Source organism: Ixodes scapularis, unplaced genomic scaffold, assembly GCF_016920785.2.
Source record: "Ixodes scapularis isolate PalLabHiFi unplaced genomic scaffold, ASM1692078v2 ptg000854l_1__unscaffolded, whole genome shotgun sequence".
NCBI lineage: Eukaryota > Metazoa > Arthropoda > Arachnida > Ixodida > Ixodidae > Ixodes > Ixodes scapularis.
Genome location: NW_024610056.1, coordinates 787,501 through 795,000, shown reverse-complemented (window position 1 = coordinate 795,000; position 7,500 = coordinate 787,501). Strand labels below are relative to the sequence as shown.

At 49.2% G+C, this 7,500-nt stretch overlaps 2 long non-coding RNA genes and 1 pseudogene across 2 annotated transcripts in view; 1 reads left to right on the top strand and 2 right to left on the bottom strand.

The window, feature by feature from the left end:
* The window catches only part of LOC121834252, a 6,049-nt gene extending 112 nt beyond the window's left edge, over positions 1 to 5,937 (bottom strand). The window contains exons 1-2 of the long non-coding RNA XR_006077145.1: positions 5,774 to 5,937; positions 1 to 157 (exon numbers count right to left, since the gene is read on the bottom strand). The exon at positions 1 to 157 is cut by the window's left edge and continues 112 nt beyond it. This is a non-coding gene — a long non-coding RNA (uncharacterized LOC121834252). The remainder of the gene's footprint in view (positions 158 to 5,773) is intronic.
* Positions 5,938 to 6,395: 458 nt separating this feature from the next.
* LOC121834251 overlaps positions 6,396 to 7,500 on the top strand; it is a 17,087-nt gene continuing 15,982 nt past the window's right edge. The window contains exon 1 of the long non-coding RNA XR_006077144.1: positions 6,396 to 6,489. This is a non-coding gene — a long non-coding RNA (uncharacterized LOC121834251). The remainder of the gene's footprint in view (positions 6,490 to 7,500) is intronic.
* Positions 6,402 to 7,500, bottom strand: part of LOC120848978 — a 4,538-nt pseudogene continuing 3,439 nt past the window's right edge.

Genomic DNA, 7,500 nt, shown 5'->3' with positions numbered 1-7,500 from the left:
ATGTTTTAACAGTTCTATGGTCGAATTATGGATCTGGACGGCTTGCTGGATGATGGTCGGCGGTAGTTGGTTCTTGATTACAGGCTTCTTGAGGAATAAACAATTTTATGGTCGAATCGGGGTTGCTGTCTGTCTTCGGGTGGGGATCGCGAGGGTACTGAAAAGAAAGGCCTTCATTAGTCTCCCCCTCCCCTCGCCTTTTTGTGTTCCTACTCCCTCTTTCCCTGTCCTCCCTTTGTCTTTTGACTGCAGGCCCCCATGGTCCCGGCATATGGCCCTGTCCCTCGGCCGTAACTCTGGTCGTCCCCCCCTCGTCACTCTCTCAACAAGGGGAGGGAACTTCCTGAGCACAGGGTCGGGGCTTTGTCCCCCTGGCCCCCACACCTGCTGAATAAGAGAGGCCGGTTTCCCGGCCTCTCCGCCCTAGCAGGCTGCCTGGGCTGTGGCTGTGGAGCGGGTCCGGCGGGGGCACCGCTATCATCGACCGAGGCCTTGGGGGCAGTGTATGCGGCAGTCTTATGTTTGGTTGTGCGTATACATTCGTGTTATTTGTAGGCGTCCCCATTATACTAGTTTATGTAAATGGTTCCCGTGCCGAGAGAAGCGGCCCTGCTCTTCCCGAGCTTTGAGCCGCGTCCAGTGGGCCCCTCCCCTCCACCCATCTGCTGAAGGGGCGGGCCCACCTGAACGCCCATCTGCGGGGGCGCCGCTTACGCCTGTACTCGCGCCACGTCGCCATTGCTGTTGTGGTGTAGGCTACTTGGTATCGTATTTTATGTTATGTGGGAGTGCCAGAGAGGGCCACAGAAATCCCCGCGCCCCCGGCGCGCACCCGACCCACGTCCCACCGCTGCCTCACGGCCCCCGAGGTGCCCGCTGCTCGCCCCTTGTGGCCAAGGAGCCGCAGCGGGCACTGCATGTCTGCATGTCTTAATGACAGCCCCATCTGGCCGGAGAAGACAGCGGCAAACCGCGGGCCCAGCCCGCACCCCGAGCGCGGGAACCCCTAGGGCCCCCAACACTACCTGGTCTGTAGCAGTTAATGTTTGAAGGTGGCCGCGAACCTCCCCAGATGGCCCTGCTCTTGGCATTGGGTTGCCAATGTGCTGGAGCTCGAGTACCTCCACTCCATGGTGAGGGGCTATTCACCGTTGCCTCACACCTTCCCCGTACCTTACCCATCAGTACGGGGTTTTGGAGGGTAGCGTGGGCGGGGGCACCGCTGCATGGGGGAGTATTCCCGGGTTTCACCTTCCTGTTGTTGTGCAAGTGAGTGTGTCTGTGTTTGTGAGTTCCCTTCCCCCATCCCTCCCATCCCTTCCCTCCTCCCTGTGCGCCAGGAAGCGCCTGGGCACGTGTTGCGTGTCGGAAGGTGCAGAGCACTTTGCACCTGTGGTGCGGGCGGGGACGCTCACCGATTATTGCACTGTGCCCGCTTTTTCCGACAGGCAATCACTTTTTTGTTATGTTAGCCCTCTTCGTTCTAATGTGCCTAATTTTGCCCCAATGAGATTTAACATTTCTCCAATTAGTTTAAGAATTTTTTGTTTTTTTAGAATGTTAATTTTATCTTTATCCGTGACAGTGGTCACTTTGCCGGGCAATAAATTGTACACTTGTTCCGCGAGAGGTTTTAGTAACGGGCATTCATTAAGATAGTGTAGGAAATTAACGCACTGCCTCCCGCAGAAGCAGTTTTGGTCGGGAGACAGTTTCACTCTATAGAGGTAATAAGGCAGCCTGCCATGATTGGTGACGACCTGTGAGACGTAAAAGTTTGCTGGAAAATTGTCTGGTATATCGTGTATACTAGGGATCCATGTACTCAATTCGGAGTTTTGCCCCTCCTCTTTCCATCGCTGATCCCATTCTTTAAAGAGTTGAATTTTGATTTCTTTTTTGACATAGTTTTTTCTCATGGGTAACGCTACCGGTTCTCCATGAGTTCGCGCTTTATTTGCTAGTTTATCTGCCAATTCGTTTCCCTCCACCCCAGTATGGCCTTTCACATGCATTAGATTTATACTATGCATTGTTCGAATTGTTTTAATGGTATTTTTTATGAGTTGAATTACTGGATGGTTATTGTGGGGGTTAGCTAGGGCCTGCAGCGTGGATAAGCTATCCGTGAATAGGTTAATGGTTGTACTGTTTTTAAAAGTTGATACGTATTCCAGACTTTTCAGAATTGCAATCATTTCGGCATCATATATTGTTGCGTGCTTTTCTAATTTGTACATTGCTTTCTTATTTGATTTTTCCAATTCATCTAGTATTATAAATGCTACTCCTACTGTCTGGTTACAGACAGATCCATCGGTGAAAATGTTAAGTTGAGCAGTGCTAGGCGCTTTTTTAAAGAATGATACAGCTGTTTTTTCTGCTGGGTGCGTATCCCAGGGATCTAACAGTTTTTGGATTTTTTCCGTCTCCCAGGTCGTCCCAAGTATGGTGTGGTCACTGTTTCTCTGAAACAAGTGAAATGACGCGGCTTCTTTGTCGAGTGTTAGTGCTATTGGCATAATGTTTGAGAGAATATTAAGGTTGATATTGCTAACGGTGCGGTATGCTTTAGTTATTTTCAAAAGCGGCGTTCTTTGTACAGACTGTAGCTTTCTGGCCAAGTGCGAATTGTTTGTATTTTTCCACCATACGGGGGCGGCGTACGTAATTGCTCGTTCTATTCCTCTGATATAAATGTCTCTGAATTGTGTCCCCTTGATGCCCCAGTTGACCCCGGAAAACATGCCGAGGGCTTGGGTGCTTTGAGTTATTTTAGATTTTAGATATTCTGCATGTGCCGTGAATGTCAGTTTTGAGTCGAAAACGACCCCGAGGATTTTTAATGAATTTACATGAGTGAGGTTGCGACCTCCCAATTTAATGGTTGGTACTCGTTTTTTATACCGATCTCCAATATCAAGAACTTCGCACTTGGCCGGGTTAAAGCTTAGCCTTTTTTCATCTCCCCATTTTTTAATGAGGTTTAGCGCCCGGTTTGCATTGTCCTCCAGTTCTTTCCGTGATTTTCCCATCACTATTAGGGTTACGTCGTCAGCAAATGCCTGAATCGTTATATTGTTTTCGAATCTTTGTTGAAGAAGATCCGCAATAACAACATTGAAAAGAAGAGGACTTAGGGGTGAACCTTGCGGACACCCCTTTACTGAGCCGATAGTAATTTTTTCGCTTTTTGTTAAGTAGGACATTTTGCGGTTTGTCAAAAAGTCTCGAACCAAATTAAAGAGATTTCTGGGGCAGTTGTTTTCTCTTAGTTTGTTAATTACTACTGGGGCCCAGAGCGAGTTGAAGGCTCCCTTGATGTCCAGAGACACCAAGATTGCCCCCTTCCCCTCCCTCTTGACGTCCTCCAGCTTAGTTTTAATTTTGTATAACGCGCTTACTGCAGACTTTCTGTGGGTAAAGCCAAATTGGTTTTCATGAAGTCGTTTTTTAGAGTGTAAGAAATGGTACAGCCTATTGTTAATTAATTTTTCTAATACTTTACCAAAGATGGAGTTCAGACAGATCGGTCTATATCCGGAGGGACTGTCAACCCTATCTGTCTTTTTGAGTAGTATTATTTTTCCTTCTTTCCATTCATCGGGGAAATAACCAAATTCCAGACACGCGTTGAAAATTTTAAGAAAGAGTTCTTTAAAGTTGTTGTAGATTGTTCTCAGAAAAAAGGTTTTGATATTATCAATTCCTGGTGCAGTTGTTAATTTCAATTTAGCCAAAACGGCATCTACCTCTGCCGAAGTGAAGGGTATGTCATTGATTGTATTTATATCTTCGAGTGACATGAGACGCACGTTGGTCTCATGTGCCGAGTCGCTGTTAGGGTCATCTTCCTCGAATAGTGTTGTTAGGATAAAACGTACTGTCTCTGCCAGACTTCTCGTCCGAACTCCATCTGGTAACAACAGAGGACAAAGCACTACCGGGCGTTTAAGTTTGTTAAGTGCTATCTTATATGGGAGGGTAAAAACATTATTGCCATGGATGACACCGCAGAACTCTTTAAAAGAGCTCTGCTTTGCATCCTTTATGTTGGTTTTATAATCTTTGTGCGCTTCATAATAGGATTTCTTAAATTGATCTCTATTGTTATTTTTGCAATTTTGATATCTGCGCCGAAGCGCCCGAATTTTTTTACGTTCGATAGAAAGTTGTGGGGTCCACCATTTAACTTCATTTGCTCGATAGGTAACTACCTTGGAATATATTTCCGTAAGTTCTTCAATTTTGTCATAAAATGTTCTAATTACATGCTCTAAATGATTTTTGGAAACGAGAGGTCTGCTTGACATGTCCCTAAGCCAGCGGTCTTTTATTAATTTGTCTACAACCTTTATCTCCCCTGTTTTTGTTAGTCTTTTGACTGGGCACCTATTTCCAAAAGCTGTAATTTTGATGTAGCTGTGGTCGCTGCCTGAAGGAGTGTCCAAAACCTCCCAATCCGAAATGTGTCCTAATGTGTGTACATTTACAATAGTTAGATCAATCCAACTTTCGCCGTTTGGTGAGGCGAAAGTTGGGGACGAGTTTCTGTCATTGATCCACACTAATTCTAAGCTTATAAATAGGTCTGCTAATTCCTCTCCTCTCTGGTCTAATCTCTGTCCCCCCCAGCTGGGTTTTTTTGCGTTAAAGTCTCCTAATAATATAAGTTTTTCTGATTTGTGCTGTTCTACTACTTCGGTGATTATTTGCAGCCAAGGTGTTATGTCGTCATCAGGTGGTATATAAACGTTTGCTAGCACAAACGTTTGGTTTTCTGTGTTACAGCGGACCACTAGCAGATCTCTCGCTAAGGTAATAGGAAATGCATCGCAAAAGTTATCGTGAATTACCATTGCGACTCTGGGTTTTGTTTCGAATGCTATGACATTATCTTTAATCCTGAATCCCACAACCTTGTTTTTAAGATAATAAGGTTCCTGGATGCAGGTGATGCGTTGTTTAATTTCCATAGTATCTATCTTAAGTTGGTCTATAGCTCTTATACAGTGATTTGCATTAAACTGCAGGATATCTACTCTGCTATCCGAGCTGGTCATAGTTAGTGTTTGAAGTTAATGTATGTTCAGCTCAAAAGCGGGAAAAGATAACTATTGAATTAGAGCTATGTACCTATGAATGCTTGGTAAAGGGGCTTTTTAGTACGCTAAATATCGTCGAGCCTGCTGCTCCTTCTCAAGCAGGGCCCTGCATGCCCTCGAACCAAACGAGTGTTCGACGTGAAATTTCGTCTTGAACTTTTCGTTGCTCCGAACGCATGCACGGCACCGCTTCTCAATTGCCCTGCAGTTGGCCCCGGGGTGGTCACCGGAACACTCAGTGCAGGCCGAGGACTGGTCTTTGCACATTTTAACTGTGTGGCCATAAGTGCAACACTTCGTGCAGCGCCGGACGCCAAGGTTCTCATAGACGGGGCAGGACGTCCATCCGAGATACACCCTCCTCTTTTGGAGGAGGATGTCCCTCGTCTGGGGCCCAACCTCCAGAATATGGACCATGGTGCCCGATGCTGCCCGAAATGAGGCCACGACCTTGTTCTGGTCTTCTGTTGGGATATCATTCGTAGAAGTTAGGGCCTCAACTAGGTCCGCAGCTTCCACCCCTGGGTCAACCCCCACAATCTTGACCTGTGGGGCCCTTTTTTCCGAACGCCTAGTTGTAAGTTTAGACGCGGTTTCCTCGTTGGCCTTAATGGCCTCCGCGAGGCGGTCTAGTCCGGCCGCGCTGTGACCGAGCACAATAGCCCCACCTCGCACTTGCTTGATCTCGACGCTGCCGAGTCCGAGCTCCGAGGGCTTGAATGTAGTACGCAGCAGGTGGGAGATCCCTGCGTATGGCTCCACCCCAGCTGATGGCTTGGTTGCCGGGTAGATCAAAAGGCTTTCCCTGGGGGCTGAGGGTGGTGTCGTTGGCTTGGGGGCCTCGGGCAATGCCCCCCCCCCCCCCTGCTGCTGGAGGGCGGGGCTCGGGCTCGAAGTCGCCGGGTTCTGCTGGAGAACCTGCGAGAAGGTGCGGTGCAGGGCGGCAACACTCTCCGGCGTTGGGGAGGGGGCTGCGGGGGCTGGGGCCCTCTTCTCTCTTCCTTGTACGCTTCCATTTTGGCAGCCAGTGCCGTGTTTTGGTTAATTAGATCCAGCGCAAAACCAAACAGACGATCGTATGCACCGTGCAGGTTGGCCACGTGGGTCTTACTGGTTTTAGTGCCCACCGCTGGGATTGCCTCACTTATGTCATGGTACATGTCTACCAGAGTTGCGGCGTTCGGGTTAAGTTTGAACTTCATGTCTTTCGCCTGCGCGGCGAGCGTCTCTTGGGTCGGACGGGAATCCCCGTTGCCCTTCTCAGTTACCTCCTCCCCCGGGGGGGAGTAGATAGGGACAAAATATATAGAGGAGACTTAAAAGAAAAGGGAAATTAAGTCAAGAAAAATAAAAATAAAATTGCTCCTCTGCCCGCACCACAAAGGTATAGATAGGGACAGTTGGAATCTCGTTAATCCATTCATGCGCGTCACTAATTATATGACGAGGCATTTGGCTATTTTTTTTTAAACTTTTACTCCCTCATCGTCGGGCGACAGAAGGGCACTGTGGCCTGAACCCATTGGGGAACGAACCGGCCGCTCCAGCCCCCAGTTCGGGAGAATTAACCACCCGACTAGGGACTCAACCGGAACCCAACCCGACCCACGATGACAAAAGGGGTTAGGGGGACCGAGTTACGCCCTCTCCAGGTAAGCGCGGGAACCCCCCCACACCCGACAAAACAAAGGGCAAAAAGGTATAATACCTCTCGAGATGGTTGGGGAGAGGAACCTCAACGCCCATTAAAATGGGGTTAGTAAAGAGGGGCACCGTCACTGCGCCGAACGCGCCATCGCCCGTGGGAACACCACAGTGGTCATCCGCTGATGAGTTCGGAAGCACACCAGACCACCCTGTAAGGTCTTTATAGTTATAATTTTGAGGTCCTGACGGTTCAGACCAAGGTCCGTCAGGACCGCAGCGCTCTCGGCTGCCCACACACCCCTGTAGGACAGGGTCACACTGGAAGCCAGGGGATCCGTTGCACGGCTCCCCCGGACCTGGTCAATGACCTCCGGCAGAGAGTACTTGGTTACTTTCTGGTGGTGAGCCTCGCTCAGGCCGATGCGAAGGCCGACGACCTGGACGTCCAGAACGACCACCTGCTCCTTGCTCGACAGCACCAGGTCGGGGAACCTCCTACCCTGCGACGTACGAATGGTAGGCTCAACCCGGACATCCCACTTCAGCTTTCGCAGACGGGACGCCAGGAACTGCACGATGTTATTGTGCCGTTTGATCCTTTTGAAGTCCGAGCGGTGACACCGCGGCAGGATATGGCCAAGGCTCTCCGGTGCATTGCACCCAGCCCGGCACATCTGGCTCCCCCCCTGGCCTCTCTTCGTGCGTGTGCGGTTTGGCATGGCGTTGACCCGAAGCTTCACCATGTCTA